Below are 17,215 nucleotides of genomic sequence, written 5' to 3' on the forward strand. Positions count from 1 at the left end.
ACCTGAGAGGCATTGAAGATTATGGCTTAGTATATGAAAAGAGAAATTATTTTGATTTAAAAGTTTATACTGATGTTGATTGGGCAAGCAACATAGATGACAGGAAAAGCACAAGTGGTGGAGCTTTCTTTTTAGGAGAAAGACTAGTGAGTTGGCTTAGTAAGAAACAAGGATGTATCTCACAGTCAACAACAGAAGCTGAATATGTTGCAGCAGCATTGAATTGTACCAATATAGCATGGATCAAGCAACTTTTGGAAGGTATAAATGAGAAAGTTACCGAGCCAATAACTATATTCTGTGATAATACGAGTGCCATTAACATTTCAATGAATTCGGTAATGCACTCTAAGACAAAACATATCGCTATAAAGTATCATTATCACAGAGAAGAAGTTCAAGAGAAGAAAGTTGTGCTGGAATATATCAATTCAAAGGAGCAATTAGTAGACATCTTCACAAATCCACTGCCAAGGGACACTTTTGAGTATCTCAGAAGCAAGTTAGGGGTCCTACCCCTATCTTCTACTCACTGATAGAGTTTGGTGAAAGCATCAATTCGATGAATCTAAATAATATTATGTGTGGATTGATGTTGATTTACGCACTTTAGAAGGTTTTCTAAAAGTGTGCAGGAAATAGTGAATAGAGACAAGTTGCTCTGATCGAGACTAAGATGATACACAGCAAGGCAAATCACTTCACAAAGGAAGAAATCATGATTTAGATCTTTTACTTTTTGGCATTGTTGTCAAAGGGGGAGAAGACTAAATGGTAAAATCCTAAATGAAGAAGATAATAGAGGACTAATGACAGGGGGAGGAGATTACAAAAGGGAGAACACTAAATGCAAGACAACAACTTAGAAGCCTAATGAAAAAGGGAGAAGACTTCAGGGGATTTTAACAACTCAAGGATAACAAGAGACGTCTAACAACAATCTGAATCTGAATCAATTTGAATATCTTGTTGGTATTACCATTTAAAAGTTGGTTTTTCCATCAATACCAAAGGGGGAGATTGTTGGCATTTCAATAGAAGGAGATGGTTGATATTCATTAAGGATATTGAGAAGGTTGTTGAAGATTATTTGATATAACTGAAAAAAGATGATAACTATCTTTATAACATTATTTTGTCATTGATGTCAAGAAATTGATTTTTTGATTCAGTATGATGTTGCCATATCTTAAGAAGTATGTTTTGATGAGTATTAAGTGGTTGGTAAAAGACACGGAAAGAATGTGATAAGAAAGGGGAGAAATAATATATTCAATGGGAAACTATTACTAAGTTAGACAATGATGAGATCATGATGTTTAGATTGTTTTTATATGCTACATATGTTGTTGATTGTAAGGTTAATACTATACTATGTCACCAAGCAAAGAACCTAGTCAGTAAACCCTAAGGTTATCGATATTGGTTAATGAAGGCGGAATGTCTACCGAGTAAGGTTTAGTATTTACCGAGTTGCAACTGAGTTATGACAGGTCACATTGGATGTATAAAAGCATTATTTAATGAAGGACAATGATGAGCTAGAGTTGATTAAATGATTGGCATGTCGTGCATGAACTTTGTTAAGGATCTATGGCAATAGGAGATCGGCAGGAAGATCTACAGTGCAGATTGAACTGCAATAACCTTGTGCAAGTTCCAAGAAGAGAATGCAAGTCCCAAGGCGAGGTAAAACATTTTCAGATTGAAAGATGTATTGAACCTAGTCAATATTGAAGTTCTGATGTCTAAGATTGATCATGGGAAATGTGATCAAGGAGATTTAGCGGTTAGCAAATTGTTTATAAATAATAAATTATTGATGAACAATGTATGCGGGAAAGTGTAAGCATAGGGATGCTACATAGTGATTACCGAGCACAGAAGCTTGAAGACCTGTTTGAATAATAGAGTAGGGAGCCCAGCAGAGGGACAAGATAAGTCTTATGACAAGATTGTTTTGAGCAAATAAGAATCTTCTTTAGCATTTTAGATGTGAAGTTGTAGACATATTTATTACTGTTGTTTATTTTGTAAGTGATAGAAAATCTCTTAACTGAGTGGACTTAACATTCTTATTTGTAAACCCTCTAGCAAGGTAACATTCTAAATGAGTGTTTGAAATCCTTTGACAAGGTCACTTCTAACAAAGTGAAGATCCTAACAGATCTGAGGGAAATCCCTTAACCGGGTCACATCTAGCAATTTGTTTGTAATCTTTAACAGGATTTGCTTTTAACCGAGCATACTCTAGAAGAGTATATTTCTTAGTGGGTCTGAAATCCCACAGTGGTTTTTCCCTATTTGGGTTTCCACGTTAAATCTGGTGTTATATGTGTTATGATGATTATGTGTTTATGAGTTAGCATGTTTAGCAGTTTTTGGTTATATTGTTGATGTATAAGTTACCGAGGTTGAATCTATTGATTTCATGGAAGATTAAGTTTGTATGATTCAACCCCCCTCTCATCTTGTTAGCTATTGGCATCAGATCTTTACAATATATATATATATATATATATATATATATATATATATATATATATATATATATATATATATATATATATATATATATATATATATATATATATATATATATATATGCTAATTTACATATATATTTAAATATGGTTGTTGGGTTAAGATTCTTTTGGGGATATATATTAATGGAATTTATTAAATATATAATGTAAAATTTTAACTTATGAGGTCATCGTTGGCCAAATATTTAATAGTTGAAATTTAATTATCTAAGGGGATTTGAATTTGACTTTAATATAAAATGAATTTATTATTTTAATATTATATTTGATTTGGTTAATGTTATTAGTTTAATTTAAAGGCATTTTCGCATTTTCTCATTTAATTATTTTAATATCAGTTAACATTACTTTATTTAGCCTTGAGTATATTAATACTTTTCAGATAGTTAATGTCTCTTGATTATTATTGGAGAAATTTTAATTAGGGGAAATTAATTAATTTAGTTAGATTAATTAATTAAGTTGTGACAACCCTTTTTAGGGAAAAATTAGTCTACTCTAAATTTTGTTGCTATAATGATGGAGTTGATTAAACCAACTTTAGGAAACCATTCTATTTAATCCCGAGTTAACCTTTAGTTAAGACAAAACTTATTTATCCCATTTTAAATTTAGATTATTTAATGTATTTATGTTGTTTTAAAAAAAAAATTGTTGTTCAGTTTTTGCCCCATAGTTTGGGCATGACATTTTGGTACCAGAGCAAGGTTTCCAACACTAGGAACCTTCATTACGTTTCCCTTTTAATATTTTTTTTTTTAAGAATTGTTATTAATTTTCTTTATTTTATTTTATTGATCATTAAGGATGCCACCAGTTACGCGACAATCTCGTAAGCAAGGTAGGGGTCCTAGATGTGCTTGCATGACATGTGAGGATGTTGTGTTGAACGAGCTAGATCCAAAAGGGGATCAAGAAGCTCCTCCTGAACAACCGATTGACCCCAACAGAGACATTTTGGTTGCACTCCAGAACCTAATAGGAATAGTTCAAGATAGACTCCCAGTAGTAGATCATCAAGCAGAGCACGATAATTTTGAGAGTCATAGATCTATAGCTAGGGAGTAGAGTAGGAGTCCACCTCCTAACCGTATAGAGGCCCAAGATGAGCATGAGCCTAAGTCGGTCCATCTACCTAAGGCACCTCCAGTAGTGGCACCAGTTATTTTTGAGAGTATCCCATGATCTCAGGGATCAGATTAGGGAGATTCTACATCTTCAGCCACCATCTTTTGTAGGATCTATCAATGGGGTAGAGACCGAGGCTTGGCTTTTGAGTCTAGAGGTGCTTTAGATTGCATCCCTATGAGAGTAATTTGAAGGCATAGATTGCCATTCACCTTCTGAGAGGGATGGCTTCCACATGGTGGAGGCAAGAGGAGTACAAGAATGATTTAGCTAGGGATAGTGTCACTTGGGACATCTTTATAGAGAGATTCATGGATAGGTACCTTTTAGAGTACTATAGGCAGTGCAGGATTGACGAGTTTCATGACCTTGAGCAAAAGGGTCTCTCTGTGTCTCAGTATGAGAGCAAGTTCTTCGAGCTCTTACCCTATGTTGACTACCTGAAGGACAAGAACTTACTCATCAACCAGTTTATCAGAGGATTGAATGCCAATATAGAAGGACTAGTTAGGATGGTAGCTCTGGGAAGCCTTCGGGTGGCCATGGAGAAGGCCTTGATATTAGAGAAGATTCAGGGTAGAAGATCACAAGACACATGAGATCGACATCAAAACCAAAACCCTATATCACAGTCTTTTGGGTTTCAAAAACCCCACTGGAAGGGTAACCACAGGAATTAATCGGGGTCCTTTAAACCCCCTCCTCCGCAATAGCCACAATAGAATCAAAGGCAAAGGCCTCCACAGGGTCAGTAGGGCTTTAAGCCCAAGCAGTGGCATTCATAGGGTCTTAGGCATGACGAGCGATCACAGGGTCCTTACACACCTCCAACACAGACTCAGCAGTCTTCCAGGGGTGGTTTCAGTTTTTCAAGCAGGATAGGAGGACAAGGATACTCTAGCCCATTGGGTGTTCAGTTTTAGACACGTGGGGCTTGTTTCACTTTTGGGGCCATGGGGCACATGGCAAGAGAGTTTCCACAGGGTTAGATGGCAAGCAATCAATGGATGGTAGGTTTAGAGACTATAGTTGGGGACATGGGTAAGTCCCATAGAGTCTTCACAGTGGTTGACAACCGCTAGGAAGAGCATCAGGCCACAATCATAGAGGCAACAGGTATGATCAGAGGTAGTAGTGTGTCTATCTTATTTGATTCAAGAGCTACAGATCTTTAATATCTCCATTGGTTGTGGAGTGTTGTGGGCTAGTGGCATCTAGGCAAGGCATTATTTGGAAAGTGGAGATGGATTCAGGAGCTAGAGTGTCTGTTGAGTTAGTGGTTAGGGGCTATCAACTTCAGATTGGGAGTACAACCAACTTAGTAGACCTTCAAGTCACACCTCTAGGATCTTATGGCATTGTTCTTAGCATGGATTGGCTATACAACCATAGAGCCAAGATGGATTGTCACCAGAAGAAGATTGAGTGTGTGGATGATCAGGGTACCTCCATAGTAATTTTAGGGATTCAGAGGCCCGTATCACTTCGTATGATTTCCGCTATGCGTCTTAAGTGGAGCATGCAAAAGGGATGTCGATTATTTTCCATCACCATTAGTGATAGAGAGGAAGAGAATGAGAAGGAGCCTTCTGTATATGATCATCCCATCCTGGAGGAATTTGCAGATGTGTTTCCTTCTGAGCTACTTGGTATGCCACCTAGCAGAGAGATTGATTTTCACATCAATCTTGTACTAGGAGCTAAGCCAATTTAGAGAGAACCATATAGGATGACCATAAATGAGCTTAATGAGCTCAAGATGTAGCTTGAGGAACTCTTAGAAAAGGGTCACATTCATCCTAGCATCTCCCCTTGGGGCGCACCTGTCATTTTCGTGAAGAAGATGGACATATCCCTTTGGTTATGTATGGATTATATGCAGTTGAACAAAGTGACCATCAAGAACTGATATCCCTTGCCTAGGATCGACGACTTATTTGATCAACTTCATGGTGCCAAAGTATTTTCTAAGATAGATCTGAAGTCAGGGTACCATCAGTTGAGGATTGTAGAGAGCAATATCCACAAGACCACTTTTCATTCCAAGTATGGCCACTATGAGTTCACTGTGGTTCAATTCAGTCTTATGAATGCTTCAGCTATATTCATGAGTCTCATGAATGGGGTATTCTGCACTTTCCTTGATCGATTTGTGATTGTGTTCCTCGATGACATATTGATATATTCTCAAAATGAGAAGGAGCACGAGGAGCAGTTGAGATAGGTATTGCAGTGCTTGAGAGATAACCAGTTGTATGGTAGTCTGTCGAAGTGTGCATTCTTTAGATCAGAGGTCAGCTATCTAGGACATGTTATATCCAGTGATGGGATCTTAGTTGACCCATCGAAGATCAGAGCTATCATGGATTGGCCAGCACCAACTAGTGTGACAGAAGTCAGGAGTTTCATGGGTCTAGCAAGGTACTATAGATGCTTCATTGAGGGGTTCTCTAGGGTTGCACATCCTATTACATCCCTTCAGTGAAAGGGAAAAAATTCATGTGGACAGAAAGGTGTGAGAGGGCCTTTCAGGATCTCAAAAGGGCACTCACTAGTAAACCTATTCTTGTTGTTCTAGACCCATCGACTGATTTCATGGTATGCATAGATGCTTCCTTGGATGTATTAGGAGCAGTCCTTATGTAGGAGGGTCAAGTTATAACATATGAGTCTAGGAAACTTAAGACTCACAAGATTAACTACCCCACTCATGACCTTGAGCTTGCAGTAGTGGTGCATGCACTTGTGAGGTGGAGGCATTTTCTTTTGGGTCATCATTTTGAGCTTCATTCAGATCATCAAAGCTTGCAGTACATATTCACTCAGCCTAATCTTAATGCTCATCAGAGGAGATGGATGGAGTTTTTATGTGAGTATGATTTTGATGTTCACTACATCAAGGGGAAAGAGAACATAGTTGCAGATGCCTTGAGTAGGAGACATCATTAGATATGCCCCATGTCTATGGACACAAATTTGAGAGGTTGTATTTTGCAGCAACTGCCAGAGGATGAGTGGTATTTAGAGGTATGTTAGGTAGTGCACTCTCAGGAGACCCTGGAAGGGAAATATGCAAACTATTCATTAGAGTCTGATGGACTACTACGCCATAGAGGACACATCTATGTACCTTCTTCTAGAGGATTGCGTGATTTCATTGTGTTGGAGGCTCATAGAGCTCCTTATGCAGTGCATCCCAGAGTTAAGAAGATGCATACATATTTGAGACAGTTATATCATTGGCATGGTATGCGGCAATTCATTGTTCTACTAGTATCCCGATGCCTTGAGTGATAGAGAGTCAAGGCACAACACCGCCAACTAGGTGGGTTTCTCCAATCTCATGCGATACAAGAGTGGAAGTGGGATACTATATCGATGGACTTTGTCATTGGTCTTCCTATGTCATCGCGTCATCATGATGCCATCATGGTGATAGTTGACAAGTTGACCAAAGTAGCCTACTTCTCACCAGTTCGGACTACCTTCATAATACCAGCAATGGCACAGGTATTCTTGTGGGATATTGTCAGACTTCATGGCATTCCACACAAGATTATCTCAGATAGAGACTCCCTCTTCACTTCTTCCTTATGAAAGGCATTACAGGCAGTAATGGGTACCAGACTCAACTTCAATATAGCCTATCACCTGGAAATGGATGGACAGACAAAGAGGGTAAACCAGGTGTTAGAAGACATGCTCCATATGTACGTCATGGATCATCAGACCAGATGGGAAGAGTACTTTCCTTTGGTAGAGTTTGCCTATAATATTGGGTATCACACTTCCTTGGGGATGCCACCTTTTCTGGCTTTGTACGATAGACCTTGCAGGACACCTTTGAGTTGGGACTACATAGATGATAAAGTAGCTATTGGTGCTGAGATAGTTCATAATATGGAGCAGTAGGTGGTTTTGATTAGACAGTGCCTTAGAGAGGCATGTGATAGGCAGAAGAAGTATGCAAATGTAAAGAGGATAGATCGTAGCTTCATGGTTGGGGATCGAGTATTCTTGAGAGTGCGACCGCATAAGAGTCCAATCCGTTATGGAAAGGGTTCTAAGCTTGCACCTCACTTTGTCAAACCATTTGAGATCCTTGAGAGGATAGGACCAGCTGCATATCGTCTAGTTTTTCCACCTAGCCTATCACGCATCCACGATGTGTCTCACGTATCAGTTCTAAGGAAGTACATTTATGATGAGTCTCATATTCTATATTGGGATTCCTTGCAGGTGGATTCGGATGGGTAGCTAGCTTTGGAGCCCATCTGCATTTTGGCTTGTCAGATGCTGTCTCTTCAAGGTCGAGAGCTGGACCAGGTTAGGGTCCAATGGGATTGTTATGATGAGGTTATGACATCATGAGAGGATGCAACACAGATGAGATCTCAGTACCCCCATCTTTTTGATGAACTCAAGGAGGAAGTTCATGCCTAGAGGGGGAGGGTGTGAGGCCCTACCTCGAGCCATCATATCATTTCAAGTATTTTCATGTTGGACCTACTATTGATACTATATTTTGATGTGATATGGACATAGATTTTATATGATCCACTGTCTGGATAACATTGATATGATTATGTCATTTAATTTATTTTGATGCTAGAAAATTATGGATGCATGCTCTATAAATGATTTAATTTCATGGTGATTATGATGATGCCATTTAGTAGATTATTTAATGTGGATGTTATTATATAATTGGAAGCTTTATTATTATAATTGAAATTATATGCAATGTCTGAATTTTATTCTTTTCATATGATAATATTATATGTGATTTTTGGAATTACTAATGTGCAAAGTGAGATGTGCAGGAAAATTATTCCATGTGACCATGGAAACTATTCAAAAAATCAAGCCTAGACCTATGTGCATTTGTGAAGCCAAGGGTTGTCTATTTGGAGAGACAACACCTCATTTGTAAATGTATTTTAATTTGTAAATGTTTATGCTAGGATGTGTGTTTAATTTAAAAATTATTTAATTTATTAATTCTAAAAAAGGGAAATTGCTATGTGAATTTTAGTGATGTGTAATTATTTTTGTGGTGTCACTTGACACATGTGTTGTAAAGTGAGTTGGAAATGGCATGTCCCTTGGGAGGAATTGGTTTTATCAATTCTTTTTTCAATTATCCTAGTATGGTCCCAATAAAGTCTTGGATAGGGAGCCATTAAAAAGGTCAACTCAGGGTTGACCCATAAGTAAACTTTGGGTGAGTTTCTAGAGGGTTAAACTAACTCCTAGGGTAAAGTTAGGGGAATTTTAAGTGGGCCATATGATATACCTATGGATGAAGGCCAAATTGAGCAATGTGTCCACTCCCTAGGGACTATTTAGTAACCCCAAAAGTCAAGTTTTCCAAGTTGGCTGAATTTCAACTTTTGAGGAGCCCACCTAGGTTAGACAACCCTCCTCATGAGTGACATTGCTCTTCCCCATTCCTTTCTACCTTTTTGAGGTGCCTTGGCTAGAGAGTTTGTAAGGTGTTGGGAACACCAACCTATGAACATCCTTCATCCTTCCCAAGAGGGTTGGAAAGAGTGAGGAATGTCTTCTTAGGGAATAGTTTGGGAGCGAGAAGTTTGATTACCCACTCTCCATTTTTGGAGACATGGCTTTTATTGAGTTTGGTTCTTGGATTGGGAAGTTTTTGGCCAAGTCGTGAGAGGAAAAAGATAGTGGATTTGGACATCTCTTCTACAACTTCTATTCATCCTTTTTGGTAGATTTAAGGTTGGTTGGTTTACTATCTCATGTTGTTGCTTTTAGTTTTGAAAAGATTGTTTGTTGTGGTTGTTTTCCCATTGTTGATTTCTTAGTATGTTTAGGAAGATGTTGGATTCTTCCTTTTTTGTTTGTTTTATTGTGGTTTTATGATATTATTTTGGGAGTTTTCAAGGCCAAACTAACCCTTGGGAGGGTAGAGTGGCCTTGGGGTGAAGGCCTGTTGGACAACCTTTGAGTGTAGAGGCTCTCTTTGGAAGAGAGTGATTTACAAGGGGTTATGGGACCCTCACTATAGAGTGTTTTATTTATGCAATGGGGGTCATAAGGGGATTTTCTTGGCTTGTATGCCTTGGGGGACATAAGGAATTATTGGGACAAGTTTGGAACTTGTGGATGTGCTTCTTGGTAGCCTTGTAATGGCATTTTGTTCTCCTACTTGCAGAATTCTCCTCTAGGTATTTGGTCTACATTCACCCCACTTGAAACGTCACATAAGTGATGTTGTTTATCCTTGGGTTGGGAGTGTGAATATTGTGAGTTTTCTTGCTAGTATGTGTATTGATTGTGTATCTCCCATTTAGCCTTGGTTCTCCTAGCTCGGAGGTGGGTTCTTGTAAGCCTAGGTTGGGAGGTGAGCCTCCATGGTCACAACCTACAAGCTCTTATTGCAAGTTTGCTTGGGAAAATATTGGAAACAAAGATTTGGAATGATCCTATTTCTTATTGTTTTGGTTGCAAAAATAAATGTATTTGATAAGCCCTTATTTAGTAGAAATGAGAGGCTTGATTTAGTTATCTTCTTATTTTAGTAAAAGAAGCTATGATGTACTAAATGTAACTACTAGAATAATTTTTACCATATGATAAAGATTATTTTAAATTTGAAATATATATATTCTTGCAAAGAGAAGACTGCATTGTTGGATTATTTCTTTATTGATATAGTTTCTAGAAAAAGATTGAGAATGAAATTTATATTTTGTCCTTATTGCTATTGAAAAAGAAATGCAAAAAGTTAAATGTTAGTAGAGTAGTCACTTTTAAATAGAAATGAAATATTTTCTTAAGTCAATAGTTCAAAACACAAAGGAAAAATAAATAGATATTTTAGAGTGAATATTAAAATTGCATCACATCTTGTTGTTTAATTGGATTTTCGAAATAAGTTTAGTTGCAGCTATAAATGAAATTATTACTGTCATATTTTCCATTTTCTAAAAGCATGTATAGTAGGAAGTAAATAAATCTAGTTATGGCTAATTTAAAAGATAAGTTAACTATATGTAATAATGGGGAGGCAAATCTTATTCTATTATGTTATTTAAGAATGTCCTACTATAATGCCATGGAAATGCAGATTTAATCTATATATATATATACTATGAATAAACTCGAAATAAAAAGAAATGTTTACTACTTTAGTATTTTGATTATTCTATATTTGAATCTTGAAATAAGTCTGCTGTCAAAATTAATGTATGTATTAATATATATATTAACACACACACACACACATATATATATATATATATATATAGTAATATGCATATCTAATAAAAATAAATTAAATAAATAAATAAAAAATAGCATTCAATGACATCTTGTTAGGAAGCCTCGGCTCCTTGTGGGCAGAACCCATAGAGCAGCCCGACCACACTGTGGGCTACAACCCACAAGGGGGGCGGCTTCGACCGTCCCTATGGGCTGCGACCCACTATGGTGACCACAGTTGCACTATGAGCCACAACCCACAGCGGTGGCCTCACCCACCACTATGGGTCATGACCCATAGGCACAATTGCGGTCATCCCTGTGGGTGGCCTCTCACTGGCTTGGGGCTACTGTGAACCCTTTCTCCATGGCACAAAGAAAATGTAGACTTCTATTTGTCCCCATGAGTAAAGCCTTCGGCCAACAATGAACCATGATTTTGTTGCTTCCCTAATTTCTTTGGCCGCCATGCACTTGCACACACACACATCAAAGAAAATGTTAGAGCAAGTAGCCCTAACCCAATTTCGGGTTAGGGTTTGCTATTGAACAAAAAAAAGATAATAACAAGTTTAGATAAATAAGAAAACCAAACCCTAGTTAGGGTTAGAGTTATAAATAAAAGATAATAAAAACAAAAAAAATAATGAAAGGGGGGAAAACCCTTTCCAAATTTGAAAAGGTTAACCCTCATTTGTTTGTAGTAAATATGTAGAAATAATTAACTTCTATTATTGACTAGGGTAAAACTAGTTCTTAATATAGACTTTATTTAGGAAAATATGAGTAAGTATATATATATATGATGCTCTGCAAAAAGGATTAGAAAATCTGTTTGATGGCAACACACACAAGAGCACAAGAAACAAACATTAGTGTTAGCAACAAAAGATTATCCTAAACAGGCATATCAAGAGAGATATTAAGCATGAAATAGAAAGCATATAAACATAGAATAAAATAGCTAATCAAGATGCTCATAGTTGCTCCTCCCTTGTTCCTCTCCTCTCCAAGTCCAAAATGAGTGTAGCTCTCAGCAGCTTTTTGCACTATGGATGCTTATGGAGGATTGAGATTTAATATTAAGCTTCAAATATGAAATGAAAAGCTAAATACTATGCTATTGATGCTAAAATGATTGATTTTACCAAAAAGACAAGATTTTAGTTATGCTATGCTAAATGCTCTCTAAAAATGTCTATAGCCTAAATGCATACAAGTTTTCAGGATCTGGATTATGAAGGAATGGGCTCTATTTATAGGAAAAATGGAGCAATGGATGGCTAGGATTGAAAGGTTTAATCAAGGGTCAAGCTTGAAAGTTGGGGATCCATGTGCACAATTTGCACCAATGAAATGGTGACAAGTGTCAACATAAGATTGGGTTGAGAGAAGAGGTTGGAGGCATTAAATGCCTGAGGAAACCTCATGGTTATCTAGAAGGTAAGGGTCAAGCCTAAATTAGGATTACCCACTGGATTAGGAGTTAATGCAAGGATAAACCTTTGTGCAAATGATTAAGAGATAATCATGGTCAAAGCATTAATGGCCTGATGAGACCTTTGGGTTGGGTAGAGGTTGAGTCAAAACAAATGTTTTAACCATGTAGGAGGGTTTGGGTTAACCATTAATGGTTTTTGAAGACTTTGTGGATTAAGTGGTTGAAGGTTGGAAGCTTTCAAAGGTTATCCAAGACTTTGAGACATTTAGTGGTTGAAGGTTGGAAGCCTTTAATGGTTATCAAAGACTTTTAGGCTTTGAGAAGTGACTCCATTTTGCTTAGGAATGTGACAATAATTAGGGGATGGATTAGGCTAATTAGGAAGGGGTTAGAAGAATCTAGAAGGGGATTAGATTTTGCAAGTGGATTTGGTGGGTGAGGGAAAATAGGATTTTATTTAAAATAAAAATTCATTTATTTCAATAAATGTGTGCAAGTTGTATTTGGATAAATATTCAAATAAATATTAATTTATTTAAATGAAAAAAAGGAAGATAAAGCATTAAAATGCTTGAAGACTTTGAGGGGAACCATTAAAGGCTTGAAGACTTTAAGGAAAACCATTAAAGTCTTAAGAAGACTATAGAAGGAAGCCATCAAGTTTGAAGACTTTAAAGCCATCAAGTTTGAATACTTTAAGGGAAACCATTAAAGGCTTCAAGTGGGTGAGGATAAATAGGATTTTAAATAAATAATTTATTTAAAATAGTTGTGCAACTTGCTTTTGTAGGAAAATACAAGTGGGTGGAGGATAAAGGTGATTTAAATAAATGATTTATTTATTTAAATGTGAGAGGTGGGATTTTGGGGGATTTAAATAAATATTAATTTATTTAAATGTGAGAGGTGGGATTTTGGGGGATTTAAATAAATATTAATTTATTTAAATGTGAGAGGTGGGATTTTGGGGGATTTAAATAAATATTAATTTATTTAAATGTGAGAGAAGATTTAATTAAACAAATATGATTTATTTATTTAATTAATGGTATGAATTTGGTTAAGTGAATTAAATCAAATAAATTGAATAATTTATTTAATTAATAGGAGAAGAGGGTTAAGATGAATTAATTAAATATTAATTTAATTAATTATTAATTGATGGTTAAATAATCAAATAACTACTAAGTATTCATTTAATTAAGTGGACAGATTTATGTGACTACATTTGCCCCTCTTTGAGACGGTGCAGTTTATCGCGTCGTTTCAAAGAAAGAAAAATAGGTGTGAAGAAATGCCCCATAAAATGTAAATTTAATGGGTGGTATTCCCCCTCGAGAGATGGGCCGAATTTTATTTTGAAAAATCAGGCGATCTCTCGAAAAAGAATGCAAAGTGGAGGGGAGGTAGAATAGAAGAAATTAGAACTAATTATGAAAGAATGGGAGAAAATGGAGTGAATATGAAGAAACAACAAGCCAGCGAGTACCCTGAGGTCATGCAAGAGATACATAGCAGATGTAGTGTGGGGTTTGGATTGATGCTATACAATTGATCAAAATTGTTTGGACAATCTGATGCAATCGGTTTAATTGCCCCGGTCAAGTCAAAGCGTGACAGTTGATGTCAGCTGGTCGCTTGGACATGATAAAGTCTGAGTAAGTGAATCAAAGTGACCTGATGTGACTTAGACAATTGATGTAATTGCCTGATGAAGTCAAGGTATATGAAGCAAAATACTCGTTGAGACGTAGACAATTGATGTAATTGTCTGTTGGATTGTGTTTGATTGGTTGATCAATTGATAGTGTGTGCATGGGATGGATGATTGTGGTGAATCATAGCAGCCCCGTTGAGACTAGGTCATTATGATAAATGCCTGATGTAGTCTAGGATTACCATAATCGATTACCTGTTGAGACCCGAAGATACGTGATCAGAGTATCTGTTGATAGTCTAGGTGTGTGTGAGTCGATGTATCTGTGTAGGCAGAGTAACTGGCTTGACTTATTGGATGACTTAGGATAGGAAACACAATCCCTCCTATTTAGAGATGGATGGTGATGAACGTGGCTTGATTAGGTTGATTGGGACATGATGTAGGGTATGTGATGCTGATTGTTGAGATGGGGAGGGTTGGGGGGGTTCGATGTTAGAAGAAATGGAGGACCTATGACTCATTCCTATGGAAGAAGAGGAAAATAGAGTATGCATTATTATGACTATGTATGCATGATATGCAGCTATTATGAATGTATGGATGGTTGGAATGCAACGGAATGTAGTATATACAGATGAGATGGAATGACGATCCATAGTGCTCTATTTTCATCATTGAGCTTTTAAAATGTTGGAAGAGAATACAAGCATCTTGACATAATGATTCAAGATGACTTGAGTATTCCTTACATGGATTTTATATAGCAAGTTAATACAAACGACTTGATATAAGGGATCAAGTCGACTAGAGTATTGCTTGCAGAACAGACAAGGATTATCTCTATTCATGCATGACTTGGATCGTCCTCCTTGATCTTAGGCTGATCATATCCTGAGACAAGTTCATACCATACTAAGAGATAAAAAACCTTTATCCAGTTTGGATGAGGTAGGAGGAACCAAAGGAAGAGCATTGCACCTGCAAACAAACAATATATACATAAAGAATAAAGAATAAGGATCCTTGGTAATGGTTCATGCTCATATGGTCGAGGTATACGCTGTAGTCAGCAAGCCGTAGTGATCTATGATTGCATTTGGCATAAGATCACGTAGCCTAGTGAACTTCCCATGTAGACACCATTAGTACATGCCCCAGAACTTCATCGGAATAATGTGTCGAAGATACACAAACAATGCCGTAGGAACCTGATATAAATAAACGAACGATTGTACTCACAAATCAACCAAGTATTTGATAGCTTAACATAATTTTCTTGTCAAAGAAAATGTCACTTTTGTCTTTGTTTTGGTAAGGAAGGATGCATCCTTGTTGAAGACAGTTTTGAGTGTTGATGTTGATTGTGTGGTCCATTGATAAATGGTCATTTGTGTGAGTATTTTGTCAATGTTTGTTTTGGTATCTGCATGGATGAGTATGTACAAGGTTTTTGCCATGTTTTTGTGTGATTCTCGATGTTTTCTGATGTTTTTGGATTTTGTACTATTTTTGAATGTTTTTGGTATTTTGTGACACATTTTTTAATGTTCTTGGATTTTGTTGAGACATTTTTTAATGTTTTTGGATTTTGTTGAGACATTTTTGAATGTTTTTGGATTTTGTTGAGACATGTTCCAATGTTTTTGGTATTTTGATGATTGCTTGAATGAAGAACTAAATGAATCATAAGACAATGTAGAATCCACTTCCATCAATAGGTTAAAGGCATTGCCCCCAGTTTTAGACATGACTATGAAAAAGCGGGATGCAAGATGTATGGAGTACTATCATAATTGCAGAGGAATAAAAAGCCATGGTTGATGGATGGATGGATGTATGTATGAAGTAGATGTGATCGCAACAAGTCTGAAAGACAATGGAGCCATAGCCTTTACGAGTGGCACCTGTTTTCTAGGTTTTCACCATCGTATTTACCTAAGGTGCCACCGGAGTGTTTGTTCACCGTTTGGATGCATGATTTTTCTTTACTTTTTTTTTTAATGTTTTTGGATTTTCTTCAGGACATTTTTCTGAATGTTTTTGGTATTTTCTGGTATGCAGGGGAGCCTAATGCTCTGTACAGCTTAGGTATAAAACCGTTTGAGGTGCATGCTGTTAATTGGATCTGCAAGCGGTTCTCCTTCTGATGTAGCCAATTGATATGCCCCGGACCCAAATACAGCAGTGACAACATATGGGCCCAGCCAGTTTGATTCAAACTTGCCCTTGATGTTCTCTATTTGGTTGGTTGCGAGGATTCTCTCGTAGAACAAGATCACCTACCTCAAATGTACAAGGTCTAACTCGGTGATTGTAGCTTCTGCTCATGCGCTGCTGATAGGCTTTGAGGTGATTGTATGCAGCTTGTCGTTTCTCATCAAGTAACTCTAAGTCCTGAAGACGGGATACTCTGTAGGCTTCATCATCGATGAGATTGTGCAAGGAAACCCGTAATGATGGTATCTCGACCTCAATAGGCAAGATAGCTTCTGCACCATAGACCAATGAATAAGGAGTTGCACCTGTAGGGGTTCGAATGCTAGTTCGATATGCCCATAGCGCTGGATTCAATTGAACATGCCAATCACGACCGGCATCATTGACTGTCTTCTTTAGGATTCTTAATATGTTTTTATTGGATGCTTCGGCCTGACCATTGCCTTGTGGGTAATAGGGAGTGGAAAAGTGGTGTTGGATATGAAATTTCTCACAAAGTTCATGGACATCCTGATTTTTGAAAGGAAGACCGTTATCTGTGATGATGGACATGGGTACACCATACCGGCAGATGATGTAGTTGAGGATGAATGAGGCGATCTGCTTGCCGGTGACTTGGGTAAGTGGAACAACTTCGATCCACTTTGTGAAATATTCGGTGGCGGTAATAATGAATTTATGGCCATTGGATGAAGATGGATGAATCTTACCCACAAGGTCGAGGCCCCATTGACAAAAAGGCCATGGTGTTGTGATTGGTTGCAGTTCCTGTGCTGGTGCATGTATCAGGTCACCGTGAACTTGACATTTCTTGCATTTCCTGACAAAGTAGTAGGAATCCTTTTCCATAGATGGCCAATAGTATCCAGCTCGCATGATCTTCTTGGCTAGTGATGGACCACTTGAGTGAGTCCCACAAATTCCTTCATGTACCTCTTCCAAAACCTTTGTTATCTCATCCTGTTCCAGACATCGAAGGAGAGTACCATCAAG

This window comes from Cryptomeria japonica, chromosome 5, assembly GCF_030272615.1.
Source record: "Cryptomeria japonica chromosome 5, Sugi_1.0, whole genome shotgun sequence".
NCBI classification, from domain to species: Eukaryota; Viridiplantae; Streptophyta; class Pinopsida; order Cupressales; family Cupressaceae; genus Cryptomeria; species Cryptomeria japonica.